Below are 25,971 nucleotides of genomic sequence, written 5' to 3'. Positions count from 1 at the left end.
ATTTCAGGGTGTCCGTGCAAAAAATTGGTCTAGAAATGTTTTTCCTTCCTGGCTACACTTGTAAATTAGCCTCCTACTTCTAACCTACAGTGTAAGACATTTAGGACACCATTTCCTCTGTCCTAAATAAGAATCATGAGGCACAAAGACCAAAGAAGCCGCTAAGATTCACAACAGAAGTTCAAGGAGCTTAACCAGAAAGACAACCAAAACTGGAGAAGTCAGAGGTTAGAGCAAGATGACAAGACATGGTCTTAAAACTGACACCAACCTGGGAACTGCTGAAAATACACCAAGTGACCAAAATGCCCCAGAGGTCTAGTATCAGGACCCTTGATTGGGGATGAGGGGGGAGCCTTTTTCCTGGCCCTGGGCTTTGGCAACCATCAGAATCAAGGATATTCATTTTTCTAACTTATTAGACTCATCTGTGCTCAGTCCCTAAGAGATGCTTGCTTTCCCCTGGATCTATTATAACCGTTGGGACCACTGGTTATTGTTCAAAGGGAGACATTTTTGAAAGTGAAATTGGCACTATTAAAAATTTTCTGAGAAACAGGTGTTAACGTGGGACTGTCCTGGGAAAAACAAGACTTGTCCTTCTTGGTAACAGACGCATTCTCTGTAGGTGACCTCCAACTCATTAAATGTGTTCCAGGGAAGAAAAACAAGTAGAATGATGCATCTTCTGAACCAACTGAAACCAACATGTTCTCAGGCTGGCATCTGACAACATGCAACAGGTCCTGAAACTATAAATCACATCACCTGCCATTCCTTGACAAACAAGAAAAGGCCTGAAATTTATCAGGAGAGCCAGACATTCACCTCTGTGACTAAACATCCTTTGTCTAGAGTCTCAGGGAAAACCCTCCCCTCCCGTCCAAGCATCCAAACCCCTACATCTCCACTCCCGTCCCACCCCTAACCCTATCTATTTTCCAAGGGAGTGGAATGCCATGGTGATGCGAAACACCTGTGGATAATTGGGTTTAAGGGTTTGATGACAGATTTTCAAAGGATCATTTGAGCTAAAGAGATGATCAGTGCTTCTCCCATTTGAATGTTCACAAGAATCACAAGGGATCTTGTAAAAATGCAGATTCTGGGGCAGGGCCTGAGTGTCTGCATTCTAACAAGCTCCCAGGTAATGGGGTTGCTGGCCATTGGATCACACTTTGAGTAGGAAGGGCCTCAGCATTTAGTTTCAAGGCTTCATGACATCTTAGATATCTATAGTGCTAAATGACGTGAGAGGAAAGATGCCAATTAAATCTGTACCCAAAAGACAATGTGATAGGAGGAATGGGGAAAGAATGAGGGGGAAAAACAGGGGAAATAGATTGAGAGGAATATGGAGAGAGGGGAGAAAGAAGGACAAAAAAGAAGAGGAGAAAAGAGTCAGAAAGAAGGGGAAGCTAGGCGTGTTGGCTCACACCTGTAATCACAGCACTGTGGGAGGCTGAGGCAGGAGGGTCGCTTGAGGCCAGGAGTTTGAGACCAGCCTGGGCAACATAGTGAGACTTTGTCTCTAAGAAAATAAAAAAAAGTATCCAGATGTGGGGGTATGTGCCTGTAGTCCCAGCTACTCAGGAGGCTGAGGTGGAAGGACTGCCTGAGTCCAGGAGGTTGAGGCTGCAGTGAGCTGTAATTGTGCTACTGAACTCCAGGATGGACGACAGAGTGAGACCTCAACTCAAAAAATAGATGATAGACAGATAGATGATAGAGAGAGAGAGAGAGATGATAGATAATAAATGATAGGTAGATAGATAGAGGTAACAGACAGACAGATATAGGTAGGTAGGTAGGTAGGTAGGTAGGTAGGTAGGTAGGTAGATGATAGATAGATAGATGTAGGTAGGTAGGTAGATATCTAAATAGATGATGTTAGATAGATAGACAGACATAGGTAGGTAGATAGATAGATAGAAAGATATAGGTAGGTAGGTAGGTAGAGAGGTAGATAGACAGACAGATATAGGTAGGTAGATATGTGTAAGTAGGTAGATAGGTAGGTAGGTACATAGATAGATAGATAGATAGATAGATAGATAGATAGATAGATAGATAGATAGATAGATGAAAATAAAAATAAACCAAAATAATTCAGGCTTTGAGAGGAAGAAAATAATTAAGTGTATTCCTTTGGCACAGTCAGAAGCAGCTTCTTCCCCATTGCTTATGGCACAAAAGAAGTTGTTTCCATTCCAAAGGGCCCACTGTACTAAAAAATCTCAGGCTCCTTCATTTTCACAATTGTTGACCAATCACTTAAACTCGTAACGTAGAATCCTCTAATCCATTGACTTTCAAACTCTTTGACCATAGCTCACCCCAGAAATACATTTCACACTGTGACCCACCAAGTACACACATACACACACACTACAAATGCCTTACAGATAATACTTTTAACGTAAACAAAATACTTTCTACTCAATTCAGTGTTATACTCTAACCTATTTATTTTTCACTTCATCAAACTTCAGTCTCAACAAGGGGAGGCGTTTGCCTGCAGTCATCAGGTTGGTTGTAAGCAGGATGGAAATTAGAACCCAGGGCTCCAACTCACTCTTCAACCACTTGACAGTCATTATGGCTTGCTGGGTGCACTGACAACACAAATTCTAGAAATGGACTTGAAGAAAAGGTATCAAGCTGGGATTTGGACAATATTTGGGCTAAAATTGTTTAAAATATTGATACTGGTTACTTTATATTCCATCATTCCCAGGCCTCTTCATGCAAGCAATCGTAATATCCATGTTTATTGTCTCTGAGAAGGAATGAGACAGTGCAGAAAAGTAGAAATCACTTTCAGGTGGTCTTTTCTGGTTTTAACTTCTGAAAACTTAAATCATTAAGAGAAGATTTAGAGTTTCGTTAAAAACAGAAACAGTATTTGGAGACCTTCCAACCCCCACTCTCAAGGTATGAAAAAGACATCCCCAGGTAAAGGTGAAGGGGCAGGATGAGAGACAAGAAGGAGTTAATGATAGGAGGAGCTCAGTGGATCCTAGAGGGAAAAGTCTGGTATTCTTCTGCCTGTGCAGGATCTCAAGAAGGAATGCAAACCTCAGCCACCGCGAAGAAGCCAGGAATACCCCAATACTCCAAGAGAGAAGGGCAGCGGGGTGTAGACTGTGTCCAGGCGGGGGGCGGGGGGGGGCTTCCAACTTTGCCTTGTGACCTAGGGAAGTATGCAAGAGGTGACAGATAGTACTGACCAAAAGGGGTGAGGCAGATGGACAGAGTGAACGTCTCAGCAGGAGTCAAGGTGCATGGAAGATCAGCCAAGGCCAGATGAAGGCTCTGTTGGCACTGCCTACACTCACTCGGAACTTAGGCACACTGAAGAAGATGGTAAGGTCCCATGGTACCTGAGCTTTCATTTCTACCACCCACACGAATTGATGATCTAGAAAAAGATGAATGAGTGAGCATCAACTAAGAAGTTATTTCTGAATTATGTGAGTTATTGAACCAAGAGCATCTTCTTCTATTTCTATAATGGCATACGGATACAGCTTTTTTTTTTTCCAAAAAGAAAACTCAATAAATAATCAACAACAGTTACTTCTGAGAAGAAGCTTTACTTTCAGCAAATGCATTTTATATGGTTTACATTTTCTAAAACTATGCATATATTAGCTTCCTAATCTTTTAATATCCCCTGTGATTAGCAGGAGCCATGGAAATGATGTATTAAAATTCATTATTACTTAAAACATAAGGAATATATATATGTATATATATACATATATATATAATTTCTCAAGAATGCATGAAAACTTTCTTGAAGAATTCACAAGAAACTGTCGACATCTCTTGTGTCTAGAGGTTGGCGTAGGAGGGAGACTTACTCTCCATGTAATATTTGAATTAATTTACTATGTACTCTGGGCTGAATGTCTGTTCCCTAACCCCAGAAGAAATCCTTATGTTGACACCCTAACCCTCAATGTGTTGATATTTGGAGGTGGGCTTTTGAGTCGTAATTAGTTCATTGGGTGAAAACCTCATGAATGGGATAGGCACCCTTATAAGAAAATACAAAAGAGAAATGATCTCTTTCTGCCATGTGACGAGACAGCAAGACATCAACCATCTACACGCCTACAAGGAAAAAAAGCACTCATCAGAACTCAGTTATGCTGGCACCCACTGATCTTGAACTGTGGGAAAAATTAATGTTGGTTGTTTAAGCCACTCAGTCTATGGTATTCTGTTATTGCAGCTAGAACTAAGACTACTGTGTGTATTTGTTATATATTACTCTTCCAATTTAAAAAATGTATTAGTTCCAACATTGACACCTTCTTTCTGTGCTCTTCTGTCACAGCAAGTCTATACAATGAGCATGTGCCTCTCAAGTTGGATTGGTGCCCTGCTGAAGACCAATACCACTTTTTACCTTCTCGGCAGCCCACATAGCGCCAAACCCAGGACGGGCACATAGTAGGCACTTAATAGCTACTTGGTGAGGGATTTTTTGGTCATAGTATTTATGTATATGTTTATAAAATGACTTTATTAATAATTGTCTTCCCCACCGGAAAGAAAGGAATTAATGACATTTGCTTACCATTGGACCCCTGGCACTTGCCTCAGAACCTGGTATACTGTTGGTGCTCAATAAATATGTAAGTGGGCGAATGAATAGACCAAAGCACAACCAGGGAGTCATATCATTTTCATAAACATCTCCAGATTCGTTTTACCCTTCCTATGTTCACTGACTAGACAAATAATTATCCAGTGAATGCTGTTTCTTACAAGCGCGGAAAGCGGGCCTCATCTGTTCCTTAAATCACAGGCAACAAATTCCATCACAGATAGGTATGTTTAGGATTTCTGTGAAGACTTAGCCCTTTGGAAAACAGTAATATGTTTTTCCAAAACAAATAATCCCCAACAGCAACATTTATTTTATTTATTCCTATTTGAAGCTTTCCAGAAGGAAGCCAGAGTTGCAACTAGAAGTTAATATTGAATTTTTCAGTTCAAGATCTTGAGTTAAATAATCCTCCAGGGTGGCCAGATTGGTAAGTTTTTTGTTTTTTGTTTTTTTCAGATTTTTCTTTTGCGTAGGCTTGCTGTGAATTTTAATGTAGTTTAAGGAGAATGGCCCCCTGAAATTTTGAAAAAAACAAAGAGCAGTACTAGAGAGCTACAATAAATTAGAGGGGTTAGCTCTGTTATAAAGTTATGAGTGATTTTTATTTCCTTTCCTTATCTTCCTTTGTATGTTACAAATTTTCTAAAATTGATATCTATGATTAAGATAATTATGAAAAGCACCTACTTCTTCTTTCCCTCCCACCTAGTTCAGTGAGTGGCACCACTATCCACACACTCTTCCACACTCAAAACATGGGGCCTTTTCAGCCTCCTCACGACATCTCATTTTCCAGAGCTAATGTGATCAACCAATGTGATCTATGGTAGATCACAATCATCAGTTGATCTGATGATTGCTACTTGTCTTGTCAACTCAAGCTGCTATAATAAAATACCACAGACTGAGTAGTTTAAATAACAGATGTTTGTTTCTCATGGTTCTGGAGGCTGGGAAGTCCCAGATCAAGGTCCCAGCTTCTGGCAAGGGCTCACTTTCAGGGTTTCTGACTGCAGTCCTCTTGTTGTATCCTCCCATGGTAGAAAGAGAGAGAGGGAGGGAGAGAAAGAGAGAGAGAACATGCTCTGGTCTCTTTTCCTCTTCTTAAAAGGACACTGATACCATCATGGGTCCCCATCCTCATGACCTCATCTAAACCTAAGTACCTCCCAAAGGCCCCACCTCTAAACACTACCACATATAAATTTGGAGGAACACAGACATTCACTTCATCACATTACAACATCCCAAGACTTAGTGCCACTGTACACTCATTATTGACTCTCTTAGTTCTGTAGGATATTCGCTGGGTGGTTCTCATTTGGGGTCTCTCAAGCAGTTGCAGTCGTGTCAGCTGGACTTCCAAATGGCTAATGCACACACCGACAGCTGATGGTGACTGTCAGCTGGAAGCTCAGCTGGAACTGTTAACCGAATTGCCTGCACATAACTTCTTCATGTGACTTGAGCATGGCAGCTGGATTCCAAGACAGGGTGACCCAAGAGCAAGCATTCCAAAAGGCTCAGGTGACAGTTAAGTAATGTCTGTATTTCCTGTATGTCGATAATTAGATTAGAATCTCGATGAGATCCAGATACTATTTTTTGGTAAGAACATATTCTAGGTGGTATTATACACTACCATTGGAAGACACCTAGTACAGGCTTGTTGGTCTTATTATGATGGTCATAGCCATTGATTGTCAAGTGCCTAGATAAAATAATTCATCAGAAGTTCAGATTTATATTTTTCTTTTTTTTTTTTTGAGTTGGAGTCTCACTCTGATGCCCAGGTTGGAGTGCAGTGGCATACTCACGGCCACCCCAGTGCCAACCTGCTTGGTTCCAGCAATCCTTCCACCTCAGCCTTCCAAGTAGCCTTAACTACAGGCATGCGCTACCACGCCCGTCTAATTTTTGATTTATTGTATAGACAAGGTCTTGTCAAGTTGCCCGGGCTGGTCTCGAACCCGTGGAGCTCAGGCAATTCACTCTCCTTGGCCTCCCAAAGTGCTGGGATGACAGGCTGAGCCACCGAACCTGGCCCAGATTTATATTTTTCAAAGATCATTCTGGCTATAGTGCAAGTTATCTTTAAAAGGAATAAATGTAACCACTCGTTTGTCATGCATAACCTCATGAGAATGACAATCAAAACTAAGTCATCATGAGATAAATATTTATTGAGTGCCTCATCCTGGTTTGGTAATTTTAATAGTCTATAAAAACAAGTTTAAAGGGAAGGGAAAAAAGAAGAAATTGCTCTGGCATTCTCTTTCACCGATGTTGTTCAATTATTTCAGAAAGATTTTTATTTTTTAGAAGTTGAAATAAAACATCAGCCCTTAAAGATTAACAACAACAAAAAAATTCATTTACCCCAAAACCAGGATAAATAACTGAAGTATGAAAAATAAATATTTGGTTTACTCAAATACTTGCTTTTTTTCCCCCTTTTTCCTCTTTTTTCCTTCTCTATTCGCTCCCTCCCACACCCTCTCTCTTTTTTCCCTCAGGTAAGCATATATCTTGACCTTCACAAAATAAATAAAAATATAAAGGCAGCTGCCAGGCATAGTGACTCCTCCCTGCAATCCCAGCACATTGGGAGCCTGAGGCTGGAGGATCACTTGAGGCCAGAATTTCAAGTCTAGCCTGGGCAACATAGCAAGACCCCATCTCTGTATAAAAATAGATAAATACTCAAATAGATAAACAGACTAAAGGCAACAAACTAAAATGTAACAAATTTACAAGCACAGTGATAAGTCCACTTTTCTACTGAAGAGTCTGCACCCCACTGTGTAGTGGCTGTGGTCAGACTTCCTACAGGCAGGCCAGACTGCATTTCAGCGATAACTCAGGCCCTGCCTGCATTCCCCCTATGGAAGAAGCAGATAGCAAAGAGAATAGAACATGAGTTTTGGCACCTCCCAGGTGCTTCTCCAGGCTCCTTGGGTGAACCAAACACCTGTGGATGTTGGAACGCAGAGTCGGACTCTGTGAGACCAGAAAGGAGCCTGAGATTCTGCATTTCTGACAGACTCCCAGGGGACCTCCGAGCTGCTGAACTGTGGGCCACACCCGGAGAGGTGAGACACCAGAGTTCACGGTAGCCACTGTCTCTGCCCTTAAGGAAAGTCAGTCCTCTGTAAGTTTTTCCTATGTGGAACAGTACTCTCCCTACTGGGCCACGACCATATCAAGTGACACCGTCACTGCCTTAATGATCCCCATTAGTTGAAAATGTTTCCCAGCTAGCTTTTTAATAAGTAGTATCACTTACTACTTGACCACTGGGTATTTATGGTAACTCACCCCAACTAACGTTCTGTGTCAAAAAAGAGTCCCAGTACTGCCCTATGAAAAGAGCAGTGTAAGAGGGTTTGGAAGCCCACCAAGAGGCAATACTCTTGTCTCTGTCCAAGAGAAGCCAAGATTTGACCACAGGGCTGAAGTCTGGGTGGCCCTTTGGGTTCCCAGTCTACATTAGAGGCAAAAAAAGAGAGAAGACTTTATGATAATTAGGCTTCACAGCACAATTTCAAGGGAGGCATTATTAGAGCCATATTCTAGGTGGAGAAACTATAGAGACATGGGGAAGTTATTTTGCTCACCCAAGGCCACCCAAAGTGTCAGGGATGAAAATGAAGAGCCAGAAAATATGGGTCATCGGTCCTCAACCTAAGCCGTGAGACATCTTCTATGAGAAATGTTTGTGCACTACTGAAAAAGTCTACATTAAAAATAAAGGGTAGAGGCTGAGCTTGTTGGCTCATGTCTATAATCCCAGCACTCTGGGAGACTGAAGCAGGAGGATTGCTAGAGGCCAGGAGATGGAGACCAGCCTGTGCAGTATAGCAAGACCCCATCTCTAAAAAGAACTTTTTAAAAAAACTATTAAAAACTAAAACAAAAGAAGAGACTAAAAAGCACAGAAGAACTCTAGGTAAAATGTTTTGTTGTTGATTATAATTTGCTATCATTTTGAATTTATTTGCCACAAGGGCTTTCACAATCATTTCTTGAATGCCTTTTATTATGATGCCCTACACATGATTGAATCTCTGTGTGCCTCAGTGTAGTCACCTCCGAAAAACTGGAATGATGATAGGACTCTGTGAGGATGAGCTAACACAGTGTGGAACTTTAGCAAAGTCTGGCATGTGGTAAGCATCATGAAAGTGTTAGATGTTACTCTCCACACAGATAGTGTAATGCGACTTCTCAGTCATGACACATGTTTGCGTTTGGCAGGAGCCCGAGGTTTCACTCCTCTTCTGTTCTCTCGGATGCTGAGCGACTCTAAACTCAGAGTGGGTTTAAAACATGATTTCCTGTCTGAATCCCAAAGGCCAAGCTCTGTGTAAGTCAGTGCCTTTCCCAAGTGTCATACTGTGCAAACATACTCCTCTAAGGTTCCCAGAATACATACTTATTATTATGTACATGAGATGCTCAGTTTCTAAGAGCATTTTTTAATGTTGTTATGATTTTCTCATATGTTATCATCTTTAAAGTGATTACACAAATCGTCTCATTTAAACCTTATAGCAATTGGATGAAGAAGGCAGAATCTTTTTTTTTTTCAAGTTGTCAAATGACCTTTTATTGAAACATATTTCCTTTTTGCTTCTTAACTAGCTGGGCACTCCACTGCACCACTGTGGATGCCATCTATGATGTCATGGGAGTGGCGGCCATTGACATTGCAGCCCATAGACTGACCAGTCCCCAGGATCTCTTTAATGGTCCCAGAGAGTTCTCCAGTTAGAGACTGGTGTCGCATTGGTTGGGCAAGGTTGGCAATCTCATCAAAAGTGATGTTCCCACTGGTTTAATGTTCTTCTGCTTCTTTCTGTCTCTCGGTGGTTCCTTGAGGGTTTTGATGATCCAGGCAGAGGCAGACGGTACCAGCTCAATCTGGGCCCGTCTGTTCTGAATGGTCAGTTTCACTGGAATCCTCAGACCTTTCTAGTCACCAGTTGCCTTGGCTATGTCATCACCAACCTTTTTTGGAGACAGACCCAGGGGTCAGATCTTGGGGGTCAGCGCAGACGTGGTGCCGACCTCACCCCCGGTGCACCTCAGATACACGACTTTGGTCTCGTTGGGGTCGAACTTGGACGGCATCGTGGAGGCAGCTGGAGTTGGATCTACCCGGATTCAAGGCGACCGAAGTCAGAAGGCAGAATCTTAATGTGTCCACTTTATGGATGGGGAAACTGAAACCCTCTGAAGTACAGTAATTTCCTCAAGACCACACTGATCAGTGGGAATAAAAGTTACTGCTACTAACATGTTTGAAGACTTACTATTAGGTTGAACATATGAAATTGCTGATATTTTACCATGTTTAACCTACCAGGAAAAGGTAGTTTTATATTGTTCAATCTAAAGGCTGTGTGTTGTGTCATTTAATCATATCAAGCCTATAAGGTAAAATCTCTCTTTTTTTTTAATCCACAAGAGAAATGCAGCTTTAAAAGTAAAGACACTTGCCCAAGGTCAAGGGGAGCTGGGATTCAAACCCAGGCCAATATGACTCCAAAATACACACGAGTCATAACTTGACCACATGGTCTCTCGAGTGCATGGCAAGGAAGGGACGGAGTTTGCCCTGCTATCCAGCCCTCGGTCGAGGCAATATTTTCAGTATTGAAAACGTGGTGTGTTTATACTCACTCTCCACGACAACCACGGTAAGGGAGGAAAGATCATCCCCATATTAAAGATGAGAAAGTTAAGGTTCAAAAATGTTAATAACTTGGTCAAGGTCACACAGCTATTCAATATGGGAACCGGGCAGCACAGCTTCAAGGTTTGGGCTCTTGACCATGAGCTCAGTGGTTCCCAAATCACCTGGGAATCTTTTCAAACTGCCTAAGTCCAGGTGACCAATTGAATCACAATCTCTTGAGGCAGCACACAGGTATTCGTAGCTCTTAAAACTCCCCAGGTGACCCTAATGTGTCAGACAAACTTGGGAACCCTTGACCTTTACTCCATTCCTCCCACCTCAGCCTTCTGCCTCGTCCACTGTCTCACACCAACAGGCCTGGAATGGCTGACCCTGAGGCCTCTACCATTGGTTAGCCCCACGGTGATGCTCTTGATCATGTTCTGTACAGAGTGAGTGCTTATTTCTCAGACACGTTCTGTGGGGAGCTAACAGCAGGAAGAAGCCACAGCCATGATACAATCATAGCATCTTCCAGTTGAAAACGATCAGCTATAACTGAGGCTGAAATGGAAGTCGTTCAGTCAGGGGAGGCCCTCAGCTCCCCAGGTATTTAGCCTTTGACCTGAGTGGGTGCCCTGAAGCGAGACAGCTGAGCTGGGCTGGAGCCTGGCTGGGAGCAGGGAGGGAGGTGCTGAGTGGCCTTGTGGAGTGATGGCCTTGGCCACCACTCACATTCATCACGCGGGGGTCAGGGCCATGCTACCGAACACACACGGGAAGGCGTACATCTCCGCCAACTGGGTCCAGTCACCACCGGCTCGGAATACTTCATCTTCACAAACTTTGCTTATTTAAAAAAAAAATGTTTCTTTGATTCCTGCAAGCCAAACCCACGGAAAAATAATGGAAACCAAATGCCAGAGAAAGGGAGCCAAGGCAAACACATGTGAGCTCTGAAATAACAGGAGATGCTGCGGTCACGTCTGACCTTCTGAACTCTGCTATGGGTTGAAGCAAAAACAGCTTTTGCTGGTGCTGAAGGGTGCGTGGTGATCGTTTATTTGTAATGCAGAAGAGCTTGGGTTTAGAGACCTCGCCTTTTAATACTGTGGGGACTCGGCCAAGGGGCCAGAAATTATCTCATTTTGAGGAGAAACGTTTTTTCGTTTAATGAATGGGCCACCCTTCACCTCTGCGATCAACACAAACCCGGAATCATCTGATTTCTATCTTTCGAGTGATGAATAGCTAAGATCTCCAGAGTTTCTACAAATGTTTCTCTTCCAACTACACCAATATTTTGGTGCTGTCTAATAAAGAAGCAAGGACGTGAGTTCACTTGTTCGTATCAACAGTCTGCAAGAAATCAAGGTGGAAGGGCCTGGATGGAAAAGTAAAATGATGACCCCTGGTCAAAACAGAGTGAGGACAAGGCCCCCCCGGTTCTCACACCAACCAGCTGTCCCCATCAATATGGCGGCGTGTAGACCTGCTGGGGATCTGCCAACGGTGACATTCCTGTGAGAGACCAGTCACTGCGTTTTGGGGCACCCAGGTCCCGGGAGAAATCTGTCCCATGTTACCATCACCAAGGAAAGACCACAAGCTGCAGCGTTTATGCAAATGAAGACAGGTTGCCAAAGAGGAGAGACTTCGCTTTATTAGTTTTATTGTAATCAATATATGGCATAGGAAAAATACCCTATATTAGATATTGTATTATATACTATATAATAGCAAATACCTAGTCGTGTTTACTGTGTGTTCGGGTATAAGAAAGCTTAACAGCTCTTTGTATATTAATATATTTGGTCCTCACGGACAGTGATTGCTGTTATTATCCAGACGTTTTATTTGGATGGAGTCATATTTATTAATCTTTTCAGCTGTTCCTTCTTTTGTTAAAAAATTTTTGGCCAGGCACAGCGGCTCACGCCTATAATCCCAGTGCTTTGGGAGACCAAGGTGGGAGGGTTGCTTAAGCCCAGGAGTTTGAGACCATTCTGGGCAACACAGAGAGGCCTCATCTCTACAAAAATTTTTAAAAATGAGCTGGCATAGTGGTGCAGGCTTGTAGTCCCAGCTATTTGGGAGGCTGAAGCAGGGAGGATACCTTGTGTCTAGGACTTCAGGGCTATAGTGAGCTGTGATCATGCCACTTCACTCCATCCTGGATAACAGAGTGAGATCACAACCCCAAAAAGAAAATTTTTTAAATTTTTTTAAAATAATTATCCTGCATTTTTTCCTACAGAGTTTAAATATTCAATTTTCATATTTAGATTTATAATTTATCTGAAATTTACATTGGATTAATTTGTAAGGTAGCAATCTGTATTTTTCCAAATACAGAACCAATTTCTCCACTACTACTGACTCCCAGTACACCAACGTTTTCACCCACTTTCAATGCCACATTTGTTATATATCAAGTTTACATATCTGTGTGGATTGTCTTCTTTTTAAATTTATTTTATTTTATTTTTAGAGACAGGGTCTCACTCTGTCACTCAGACTGGAGTGCAGTGGCACAATCATAGCTCACTTCAGCCTTGAACTTCTGGGCTCAAGAAATTCTCCCATTTCAGCCTCCTGAGTAGCTAGGACAATAGGCCATTATGTCTAGCTAATTTTTTTTTTTTTTATAAGGATGGGGACTTGTTATGTTGCCAGGCTGATCTTGAACGCCTGGCCTCAAGTGATCCTTCCACCTCAGCCTTCCAAAGTGCTGGGATGACAGGTGTGAGCCACCATACCTAACCATGTGTGGGTTTGTCTTCTGAGCTCTATTTGTCTTTTCCTGTCATGACATCCACAACTTAATTACTATAGCTTTATAATAAATTTATATTGGATGAGATAATTACAACATCCTCCCCCATCCCTCTTGTCTTTCTTCTTTTTTGATACTCAACTTTGCCCTTTCATATCAATGTTTGGATCACATGATAAAGTTTCAAGAAAAACCTTACTGAGATTGTTGTCATTTGCAAGACAATTTGCGGGAGGAATGTATTTCTTCTTGATATTGAGTCATCATATCAATGAACATGGTATAGCTGGGCGTAGTGGCTCATGCCTGTAATCCTAGCACTCTAGAAAACTGAGGCAAGAGGATTGCCTGAGCCCAGGGGTTTGAGACCAGCCTGGGCAACTTGGCAAGACCTCATCTCTACAATAAAAACATTTTTTAAAAAATTAATGAGGTGTGGTGGTTTGTGCCTGTAGTTCCAGCTACTTAGAAGGCTGAAGTGAAAGGATCACCTGAGCCCAACAGGGCAAGGCTGTAGTGGCCATGAGCATGCCACTGCACTCCAGCCTGGGCAGCAGAAAGAGACTCCAACTCAAAATAAATAAATAAATAAATAATAAACTTGTTTGTCCCTCTGTTTCTTTAGCCTTTCTTTTGTCAGTCACTTTAAAAAATTACCATAAAGGTCTTGTATATTATTTTACACATGTTAGTTTACCTAGGTAAACTAATTTTTGTGCTAATATTATATGTTTTTAAAATATATTTTTCTAATTGTTTTATAGAAATTCAGTTGAATTTTGAATTTTGGACATTTGTAATTTATCTTGAAATCTTGCTAAACATTATTAGTTCTAATAGTTTATAGATTTCCTTAGGTTTCTATGGAATAGGCATAATGCCTATGAATAATGATAGCTTTGTTCTTCTTAAATTATTTTACATTTTCTGTTTCTTATCGACAGAAGGAATCTTTGTTTTTCCCCTGGTTTTAAATAAACAGATTTTAACATTTCATCCTTAAAAATGTTTACCGTAGGCTGGATACAGTAGATTGTGCCTGCAATTCTTTTTTTTTTTTTTTGAGTTGGAGTCTCACTCGGTCACCCAGACTGGAGTGCAGTGGCCGCTCCCAGTCACCGCAGCCTTGCCTGCTGGGTTTCAGCGATCCTTCCGCCTCAGCCTTCCAAGTAGCCAGAAATACAGGCATGTGCTACCACGCCTGGCTGATTTTTTTTTTTTTTCATTTTATTGTAGAGATGAGGTCTCGCTGCCCGGGCGGGTCTCAAACCCGCGGGCTCAGGCAATCCACTCACTTCAGCCTCCCAAAGGCACGGGATTACAGGCTGAGCCACCGAGCCCGGCCGTACCTGCAATTCTAACACTTTGGGAAGCTGAGGCAGGAAGATTGTTCAAGCCCAGGCATTCAAGACCAGCTGGGTAATATAGCAAGACCTGGTCTCTAAAAAAAGTCAAAAAAAGTTTAGCTGGGTGTGGCAGCACACACCTGTAGTCCCAGCTAATCAGGAAGTCAAGGCAGGAGGATCGGTTGAGCCAAGGAGTTCAAGGCTGTGGTGAGCTGTGATTGTGCCACTGCCCTCCAGCCTAGGTGACAGAGTGAGACCCCCAACTCATAAATAAATAATTAATAAATAAACAAAATATTTACTGTTGGTTTTTAGTAGGCCCCTTTTATTAACAGAGATTCCTTCTACTAGACACAGCAGCTGCTCATGCCTGTAATCCCAGCATTTTAGGAAGCCAAGATGGGAGGATTGCTTGAGCCCAGGAATTGGAGACCAGCCTAGGCAACATCTGGACCAAAAAAAAATCAAAAAATTAGCCAGATATGGTGGTGCAAGACTGTAGTCTCAGCAACTTGGGAGGCTGAGGCAGAAGGATCTCCTGATACCAGGAGGTCAAGGCTGTGGTGAGCCATGATCATGCCACCACCCTCCAGTCTGGGCAATATAGTGAGATGCCCAACTCAAAAAAGAAAAATAAAAAATAAAAGATTTTTCCTATTCCTATTTTGTAAAGGGATTGCTAAGAGAGTTTTAATCATGAATAGGTAATAAATGTTATCAAATACTATTGAGACAGTCACATAACTTTCCTCCTTTAATCTTTTTAATATCAAACCATCTTTGCATTTGTATAATAAATCCAATACGATTTTAATACATTTGCTAAATTTCTAGAATTTTGCATCTGTATGCATATATATTTATAGGTGAGGCTGGTTTGCAATCTCCCTTTTTTATACTCTCCTTGTCTGAGTTGGGGAATATTCCTTTATTTTCTATTCTTAATGATACATTGTTACAAGCATGGGATTATCCGTTTCTTAAATGTTTCTTAAATGTTCTTAAATGCTTCTTAAATCCGTTTCTAAAATGTTCTTAAATTATCCGTTTCTTAAAAAGGCCAGACTCAACTTGGCCTATGGTGGGAGAAAGTAAACTTTTTATCTGTTGATTCAAATTTCTAAATGGTTAACATTGTGCACCTATTTCCACTTCTTCTTGAGGCAGTTTTGATAAATCATTTCACTGCAGTGAGGCCCACAGCCTGGTCTCCTGTCACCACTGAAGCTGTGGCATCAGCTCAGCCCACACTCTTTTTCTTTGGTATTCCAGTCCTTCCTCCTCTTCTTTCTTCTTCCTCCTTCATTCCTCCTCTCCATCCTTCCTTCTTCTCATCCCTCTTTCCCCTCCTCCTCCTTTTTTTCTTTTTCTCCTTCCTCTTTTCTCTTCTTCCTTCTTCTTCCTTCTGTCCTCCTCCACTTCCTCATCCTTCTTTTTCTTCTTCCTGCTTCTGAGGACTTTATTTATTTTACTATTTTTTTTTTTAAAGGAATCTTACATTAGAAGGGTGTTAAATTATCTGGACCCAGCAGACCTAGAAGTTATCTTAAGTCTGTTATTAACTGCATGTCACTAACACTTTAGCCTTTCTGAGCAGAGAGATCAGGGGGCTGAAAACAGAACTCGTGTCAGGATGGAGAAAGAGCATTGTGCCCGGTTCTTGGATGATACTCTCTCTAGTCTACCACCTCTGACTGAGATCACCATCACACCCTCATTTTCAGAAAATAATCTCTTAGTCCCCCACCCCCACCCCCTTGTTCCTCTGTTTTTCTGTGGAGGCAAAAACTAGGGAGAGAAGATTCAGGGAGCTTGGAGGAATAATCATGAAAGAACATCGCTGATGATAATACCAGCATTAGTGATAAGAGTTGACATTTGTTTACGAACATTTAAATAAACCAGACCCTAAGCAAAGTACTTTGCAGTGTTCTCTCACAGAAACTTGAAAACCCCGTGAGGCCCTGGGTAAGAAATGCCAAGTCAGGTTCACACACCTGGGAATGGCAGAAATCCCAATCCTCGTCAGTGGAACCAGAGCCCACGCGGTTCTGAACTCTCCCTCCAACATTCTGGTTTGAATGTTTAAGTCCCTGTTCTTTGCTTACTACCCACCCCCCATATCCACCCCCAACGATATCTAGTCGTTTCATCTCTTCTCTTGTTACATGGCAGAGGGATATTATGCAAATAAGGTTTCTGGAGGATAACTCCTGACGATGCTGGGAGAGTCCACTCGGATGACACCTCCTCCAGGAAGTTCTCGTGGATGCCCGCAGGCTGGACAGGTGCCCACCTCGGTTTCTATAAGCATACTGAACCCCACTCATTTAGATCTGAGTGGCACCTTATCTAGGATCCTCCTGAGGGTAAAGGCAGTCTCTCCCTCCTTTTTGTATCTCAAGCACGTAACACAGATCCTGGCACGTGGGAACACTTGGTAAACATTTGACGGATGAATAAATGAGTGAATGGATGAGTGAATCGATATTGCCGTTTATGGAGAACAGGTACCAGGTTGAACACATTTTCAAGAATGGAGATGTTTCTTTAAAAAAAATACCAATTTGTTCTACTTGCCTTCTAAAAGCGTGTAACAGTCTGTGGAGGTTTATATTTTTCTGATTAACATGTCAGTCTGTTTCCAAATCGCTAAGGCGTCATCACAGGATGAGGAGGACTGCCCCGAGGGTCCTGTGACTTGACTCAGCTCAGCATTTTTGGAGGCCTTGGGAGGTCTTTGCCTCGAGGCTCCAGTCTAACCATGTGTCTTCCATCCAGTTACAAGGAACGTCGTGTTTTGCCCTGTGCCCAAGCACTGCTCTCCCTGTTGGTGAGAGCATGACGACCAGATGTTACCTCCTCTGTGGGTGGCCGCTCTGGGAAACCCTGTGAATTTTTGCAGACTGATGTGTTTATCCTCAAAGCAGCACTTTGGCATCCTTCTATACCCACTGTCCCCAAAAATTTCCATGGGGATGCCCTTGAAAGAAAGTGACAACTCCAGGCACCGGCACAAATCGCCCTTCCCAGGGCTGACACTGTAGGGAAACTTTAGTGAAGGTGATGGGCCATCTTGCTTTCTCCGAAGTAACACAGTGCCTCAGTGACCCGGCTCCCACGAAGCCAGGCCATGCTTCCCATGCCAAAGAGCTGCTGGAACCGTCTCCCGCCTGAGAAAACAAAAACCACCTACACCTGGGAACACAGTGCTCTTGAATTGGCCTCAGCTGGGACTTGTGGCTATCCCTCCTCCCATTCCATCGTAAATCCTTATAATTACATAACAAATCCTCGCTGTTCTCGTGACCACAGAATGAGAGCTGAAAGGACAGGGAAGAGCGAGGCAGTGGTTCTTTCCCCCTCAGATGACATGCCAGGTGGACACAGCAGGGCCTGAGGAATCTGACTCTCAGGTGTCTGCTCTTTGGGTGACCAGAGAAAAGACCATCAGGCTTCAGTCAGACCCCAGTTTTGATAAAGGCCAGGGAACTCCAAAACTGGGATCTTGCCCAGGAAGCCAAGTGGGTTCTTGCCTTCACGCAGGAAAGAATTCAAGTGCGAGCCATAAGTTGAAAACAAAAGTAAGTGCATTAAGGTAGTGGAGAAGCAGAAAGATGGCCACTCCATAGGCAGAGCAGCCAACATGCATCGCTGGGGATTGAGGTGGAACATGAAAACAAGTTTATTGAAATGACAGAGAGGGGCGACTCAATAGGAAGGATGGCCTGGGCTTGTCTGTAGGCAGAACAGAAGCCATACATCACTGGGGTTTTATTTCTACAGCTATATTCTGAGTATATGCTAAGCAAGGGGTGGAATATTCATGGTTTTCTGGAAAGGGGTGGGGAGTTTCCAGAATCTAGGGTTCATTCCCTTTTTAAGATATATAGGGTAACTTCCAGGATTTGTCATGGTTATTGTAAACGGCTTTGACACTGGTGGAGGTGTCTTCTACCATGCTCATGTATTATAATTAGCACATAATGTGCAAAAAAGCAAGCAGAGATCACGTTCAATGCCATCTTGTTCTGAGCTGATCTCAGTTGGCTTTGGTGGGTCTTCTCACCGCCTCCTGTCGTTTCAGGAACTTAGATCCAGGTCTTATAACTTCCGTCTTGGAAAAGTTAGTCCTGCTGGGTCCCTGTCTCAGTTTGAATCCCGTCTCCGCAACATCTTAGCTGTGTGATGCTAAGCAAGTTACCCAGCCCCTCTGAACTTCAGTTTGCTTGTCTGCAAAATGAGAGCGATGCTTTCTACAACATCACATTGCTGTTATGAATGTTAAATGAGAAATCTGTTAAGCCCTACCTAGGCACAGTACCTGGGACATAGCAAGTAACTGTCATTAATCATCACATGTAATAAGAGTTGTTATTGTTTACAGAGACTAGTGCTCCATAATGAGGGCAATGCTGATGTAAAGTTTGACTCAGGGACTCACAGAGCCAAACAGTCTCTCACCCATGATCTTATCAGGATACCCAGCCCTCTCCACTGTAATGCCATTCCCTAAGGGTCATCTGGAGGTGCAAGTTTGCCAGGACTAAGGAATTGTGCTGCTGAGGTAGGCAGTTAAGTAAGCGCTGTCTTCCACCACTTTGGTGAGGCTTTGAGAAAGGGAGCAAAACCCTTAACAGCCAAAGTTGCACTGGTGACAGCCAGCTGATTAGAGAATCAGACAGAGGAAACCGGGAGCAAACAGGCAGGTTTTGATGAGGGAAGAGGGAATCGTGGGCCACAGACCAGCACCAGTCTGTGACCTATTAGGAAGCAGCTACACAGCCAGCGGTAAGCAGAGGTGAGCGGAGCTCCGTCTTGTGTCAGATCCCTGGCGGCATTAGATTCTCATAGGAGTGAGAACTTAATTCTGAACTGCACGTGGGAGGGATCTAGGTTGTGGCTCCTTATGAGAATCTAAGGGCCGATGAGACCTCCCTTCCCCAAGCCTGGTCCGTGGGAAAACTGTCTTCCACTAAACCAGTCCCTGATGCCAAAAAAGTTTGGGGACGGTTGACCCAAGACATAGAGATCTCCAGGGGGAAGCCTTGGGGATCAGATTACCCCAGGAGCATAAACTAGGGAGGGGAGACAGAGGCTCTGGAAGGGAGATGGGAAAGGAGAATTAAAGTTCAACTTGGCCAGTTTGACAATTTTACATTAGGTGAGGATGAAAGAAAAGTATTTTGGACACTGGAGCCATTCTGGAGATTTTTGTTGAATGATCTGGTGGTGTACAAAGGTATGAGTAATCATGAGTCCTCATCCTGCATTTCATTTAAGGCTTAAGTCAGGCTGGCGGAAGAAAGGAATGCAGGAAGTCGTCAGGCAGGGCAAAGGCGGTCTGAGCGGGGACTGTCCCACTTCACCCTGACTCAGGCACTTTCTGGCAGTGGAGCTTTGGACCTGGTGCCGAATATAGCCTCCACTCAGGAGCTGAAGGCTGTTCCCCTGCAGGAGGGATTGCCAAAGGCTCAGGGAACCCCAAATTCTGGGCCTGGACAAGTCATTACCCAGCCATCTGCATTAAGCATCCCTATTCTAATCAAGACAAAGGAATTGCCCCTAGTGATAAAATGGCGCTAGTGGGAAAAATTAAAAAACACAGGAAGACAAGTCTAGATTCAATGTCAGGAAAGATTTTTCTCACACTCAGAGCTGTTCAGAGGGTAGAATATAAAGACAGCCTGGGGGCTCAAGACCAGCCTGGGCAACTTGGTGAGACCTCGTCTCTACGATAAATCACAAAAATTAGCCGGATGTGGTGGTGTGTGTCTGTAGTTCTGGCTACTTGGAAGACTGAGGTGGAAGGATCTGCTGGAGCCCAGCAGATCGAGGCCGCAGTGGCCATGAGCGTATCACTGCACTCCAGCCTGAGCAACAAAGAGTGAGACTCCAACTCAAAAAATAAAAAATTAAAAAGATTAAAGATAAAGTCAAAGGGTCTCCATCACTAAGCACGTTTCGAGCAGAGGCTGGCCTGTAGGAATTCAAATACTAAAGAGGAAAGCGGACTCAGTAAGTTTGAGGTAAACTTCCAGTCTTCCATTCCTACAGGATAGAGGCATAGCCTCCAACGGCAATGAACTTATGACTTAGCCAAGAAAACAAAAAATGATGGAGTAATAGGAGATATGTCCAAAGCAACATAAAATGAGTCAAGTGAATGGTCTAAAAGCTCAGTAGAGCAATTCCAAAGTGCAGCTCTCCTCAAACTATGCAAAAAAAATCTGCAATATCTCCATACCCGAAGAAGATTTATCTCATGCTTTTCACAAGCAACGATTAGACAGGGTCCTGGAAGTAAAGAGAAAGGAAGAACACAGAGGAAGTGGTAGACAGACTCTCATGTAGCCCCCACCACACTCCTGCTTAAATGTAGCATGGAGCACACATGCCAATGCAAAAAATGTAAAAATATATATAAAAATATATAGATATCGCCTCAGACACACAGGTGCTACACAGTCTTATGAGAAAAACCAGGCCTGCTTGAATTCTTTTCTCTGTATGTATGCAAGCTACAGGACTATTTTCCATATTTTGCTTTGCAATAAATTGGAATTCAAAGTCCTAGTCCATGGATTCAGTGTTCATTCAGAAGACAATCTGTGACCTTGTGATTTTCCATGGGCTCTCAAAGCATTACTTATTCATTCGTCATTTTGAACAGTATCAGAGGATTGGGCTAGAAAATATATTCTTCATCCTACCAACATTGTGCATCAGCTTGAAACAGGAAATAGAGGTAAAAATGACCTAAGACCTTTGCTATTCAGTGTGGTCCAAAGACCAGCCGCCCTGGCGTCGCCTGGAAGGGCCTTGGCAATGCAGAATGTCAGCTCCTGTCCTGACACCCTCATGTCCAGACCCTCTGAATCAGAATCTGCATTTTTAACAAGATCCCCAGTGATTCCTGTGTACATTAAAATTTGAGAAGCCAGCCAAGTGGGCGTGGTGGCTGGCTGATGCCTGTCATCCCAGCAATTTGGAAGGCTGAGGGGAAAGGATCACTTGGGGCCAGGAGTTCAAGACCAAACTGGGCAACATAGCAGGACTCCATCTTTACAAAAATAAATTTAAAATTAGTCAGGCATGATAGGGCACACCTGTAGTCCCAGCTACTTGGGAGACTGAGAGGATCTCTTGAGCCCCAGAATTCCAGGCTGTGGTGAATCATGGTCCTACTCTACTCTAGCCTGGGCAACAGAGGGAGATTCTGTCTCAGAAAAAACCCCAAAAATTGTTTGTTGAGAAGTCCTAAACTGGGCAACAGAAATTCTGTTGCTGTTGCCCCACCTTCTGACTCCTATCACCTGAAAGCATTAAGAAGAAACAGTAGCCTCTGGAAAACAGAAAGAAAAATTGACTTGGATTGTAATTGGTAATGGAATCATTGATCAAGTGCTTCCACTGTTCTAGAAAACCTATTGCAGCATGGTACGGCCATGCATAAAATGATTGGGCAGAGCCTTTAGCTGGTTCTGGCCCAAGTCAGCTGATTTGCCTCAGATTGTTATTAGACTCCAGGGACAAGAACAGGCGAGCCTCAAATGAGTGCCTTGGTGGAAAAGGAGGCTGCTTCTTATAATCTGCAATGAACAGAACCAGCCCGGCTTCATCGGTCATCTATAACATGCAACTCCTGCTTCTGTCAACAGAGAGAAGCCCTTCCTGCTGGGTGGCTTTGGAGACACCAATGGCTGAGATTCAAGCTCAAGTTTGAATGTGGTGGCAGAGGAGAGTTTTTAAGCATCCATGTATGAGAAATACACACACACACATAAAGTATTTCCCAGAATAATACTTCAAAAAGGCCACTGACTGCATTAAACACCAAGGATTTATTTTTTTAGAGACAGAATCTTGCTCTGTCACCCAGGGGCTGGAGAACAGTAGCACATTCATGTCTCACGGCAGCTTCCAACTCCTGGGCTCAAGCAATCCTCCTGCCATAGCCTTTTCAGTTGCTGTAATTATAGGTGCATGCCACCATGCCAGAGTAATTTTTTTTTTTTTTTTTAGTCAGGGTCTCACTCTGGTACCCAGGCTAGGGTGCAGTGGCATGATCACAGCTCACCACAACCTCAACTTCCTGGGCTCAAGCGAACCCTCCACTTCAACCATCCACGTAGGTGAGACTACAGGCATGCACCACCACACCAGGATAATTTTTTGATTTGTTGTAGAACTGAGGTCTCAATATGTTTCCCAGGCTGTTCTCCAAGTCCTGAGCTCAAGCAATCCTTTCGCCTTGGCCTTTCAAAATGCTGAAATTACAGGCATGAGCCACTGTGCCCAGACTAATCTTTTTTTAATTGTCTGTAAGGATGAGGTCTCTCTGTGTTACTCAGGCTGGTCTTGAACTCCTGACTTCAAGCAACCCTTCCTTCTTGGCCTCGCTAAGTACTTGGATTACAAGCATGAGACTGACCTAGTAAACACCATGGATTTCATGGCAGCGCCTGACCTAGTAAACACCATGGATTTCATGGCAGCTTTTTAGGAAAGGTGGTCAATACTTCTTTAAATAAGACACAGACATGTTCCTGTTTTTAAAAAGTTAAATTGAGGGGTGGAGGGTTTGTGAGAGCGTATTTTAGGATTAAGAAAACTTGGCAGATCTGTGCTTGACAATTTCATTGACCAATCTCATTGGCAGATATGTGCTTAACAATTTCATTGGTCAGTTTTGCTAAGGATATCAGTAATTATGTCTCTACATTGCTTCCTACAAACACATGTGAAAAAATGGTGGTCACTGTTTTCAGCAGTCATTTGTTGTGCTACAGAATAAAAACAACTGGCGGGGCTATAAAGAGAAATATTAAGACTCCACCTTCTCCAAATAAATTTGGGCTGAAAATCAGATAAATCTAAGTGCCTTGTACAAAACATTGCCTTTCATAATCTGAGGGCTGAGTCTAGTCACCTAATTTCTCTCTGTTGACAGAGGCATCCATGTTCCACACTCTTGATGAAGAAAGTCCATCAAGCCATGGGTGGATATGTGTGGAGAATGTGGATGGGGTATTGTTCAGAAGCAGAGAGAAAAACTGAGGCCCCAAAAGGGGACAAATAATGTCCCTAAAGCACACAATGAGTCAGTGAAGTTCAGGTTCCCTGACAAGCAAGTCCAGTATCTTTCACTCTATCATGCCGCCTCCTTCAGACCATCCTGGGGTCCTCGGGTGGAATAGTCAGACTCTTTTAAATGAGTAAAATTCCTCTCACTCAACCCCTAGCCTGAGAGAAGCTCACTGATTAAGAACCTCAGAAGGTGACATTAAGACATCCAAACCCAAAGTGGGATCACGCCCTTTCCTATCCTGCCTGAGCTCAGATTATCCTTCAACAGCATTGCCATGTGCTATAGATTTGACAGTGAATTGCTTTTGCTGATGGAAAAGCACTTTCTTCCTATGGCCTTCTGGAAAATTGTGTTTTCTACTTTCCTTGCCTCTAAATGGATTCTACGTCAACACTAGGATATTCCACAAAGTAAATTTACCATGGAGAAAGTTAGAAGAAAGATCCTGTGGGTTTACAAGTGGAAAACTCTGTGCCACAAAGAACCGAGGTCACGGTTGCTTCTATAGACCTTTCTCTGAATAAAAAAAAAATCCAGCTGGATAGTGATAAAATACAAAACTTTTGAAAGAAGGCGCTTTCAAGAATAAGCCTAATTGGCCTACCCTTTCCCTGAATCCAAAGTTTCCCTCTATTGACAAGAACATAGCCTACTATAGGTACGGGGTGTAAATGCGTTCTAAAGCTTCTTGCTTTTAGATAACACCTTTGGTTTCTACAGCCTTTTCTCCTACATCAAAGCATTTAACACCAAACTGCATAAAGCACAGTTCCTCCAACTAAAAGACAAACTGTCATGCATAGTGGCTCAAGCCTGTCATCCCAGCACTTTGGGAGGCCGAGGTGAGCGGATTGCCTGAGCCCATGGCTTCAAGACCAACCTGGGCAACATGGTGAGACTTCATCTCTACAATAAGTCCAAAAATTAGCCGGGCATGGTAACCTGCGCCTATTGTTCCGGCTACTTGGAAGGCTGAGGTGGATGGATCGTCTGAGCCCAGCAGGTCAACACTGGGGTGGCCATGAGCATGCCACTGCACTGCAACCTCGGCGACAGAGTGAGACTCCAACTCAAAAAATAAAAAAGATAAGTCAGCTGAGCTGAGTGAAGCCAAAACTCGTACAAGGTCCCATGGCTGGTAAGCAGAAGTAGGGCCCGAGACCTTGTCTCCGATTCCTAGGCCTGGTTGTTCTGGACCCATATTCTGCGACAATGATGTAAGGTCATCGTCTTAGTCCATTTTCTGTGGTTTAGAAGTGAATACCTGAAGCTGGATAATTGGCCAAAAAAAGAATGTATTTCTTATGGTTATGAAGGCCAAGAAGTCCAAGGTTGAGGGGCCACATCTGATGAGAGTCCTCTCACTGGTGGAGACTCTCTTGAACCCCGAGGTGACATGGGGCATCCCATGATAAGGAGTTAAGTGTGCCACCTCAAGTCTCCCTTCCCCTTCTTATAAGCCACCAGTCTCACTCCCCTGATATTAGCCCATTAATTCATTCATCCATGAATGGATGAATTCATTCACAAGGCCAGAGCCCTCATGACCCAATCCAATCGCCTCTTAAAAGCTCCAACTCTCAATGCTGACTCCTCAGGGATTACATTTCAACATCCGTGGCTCAGCAGGGTAGGCCAAACCTGTCAGCCCAGCACTCTGGGAGGGGGAGGTGAGAAGACTGCCTGAGCCCAGGGGTTCGAGACCAGACTGGGCAATTTGGCAAGACCTCGTCTCTGCAACAAATCAAAAAACCAGCCGGGCGTAGTGTCGCATGCCTATAGTTCCTGCTACGTGGAAGGCTGAGACTGAAGGTTCGCCTGAACCCAGCAGGTCAAGGCTGCAGTGGCTGTAAGCATGCACTGCACTCCAGCCTGGGCAGCAGAGTGAGACTATGACTCAAAAAAATAAAATAAACTTGAAAAATAGAAATTTCAACATCCATTTTGTAGGAGACCAGTATTCAAACCGTAATAGTCATCCATGAATATTCTCAGAGATGCTAATATCCTTTTTACCGTCATAAAATCACTTTCAAGGACATTATATAGAAGTGATTCTTGACTTCAGGGGGTCCCACTAAGAATCAAATAGGAAGCCAGGTGCGGTGGTTTATCCCTATAATCCCAGCACTTTGGGAGGCTGAGGTGAGAGGATTGCCTGCGGGTTCAAGACCAACCTGGGCAAGTTGGTAAGACCTCATCTCTCCAATAAATCAAAAAATTAGCTGGGCACGGTGGTGCTTGCCTGTAGTTCCAGCTACTTGGATGGCTGAGGCTGAAGGATCACCTGAGCTCAGCCAGTCGAGGCTGCGGTGGCTGTGAGCGTGCCACTGCACTCCAACCTGGGTGACAGGGTGAGAACGCCAACTCAAAAATACATAAATAATCAAATAGGAGTTATGAGTCCATATTTACAAATGTTTCCATATAATATCAGGAAATTGCTGAACCACGCTG

The 25,971-nt window shown here is 43.3% G+C and overlaps 1 pseudogene; it reads right to left on the bottom strand.

Annotated features, from left to right (window-relative positions):
* Positions 1-9,257: 9,257 nt before the first annotated feature.
* Positions 9,258-16,091, bottom strand: LOC110594876 (annotated as a pseudogene).
* Positions 16,092-25,971: the final 9,880 nt, after the last annotated feature.

This window comes from Carlito syrichta, unplaced genomic scaffold (assembly GCF_000164805.1).
Source record: "Carlito syrichta isolate Samal-C Ts95f unplaced genomic scaffold, Tarsius_syrichta-2.0.1 Scaffold153629, whole genome shotgun sequence".
NCBI classification, from domain to species: domain Eukaryota; kingdom Metazoa; phylum Chordata; class Mammalia; order Primates; family Tarsiidae; genus Carlito; species Carlito syrichta.
This window is presented reverse-complemented; position numbering and strand designations above follow the sequence as displayed.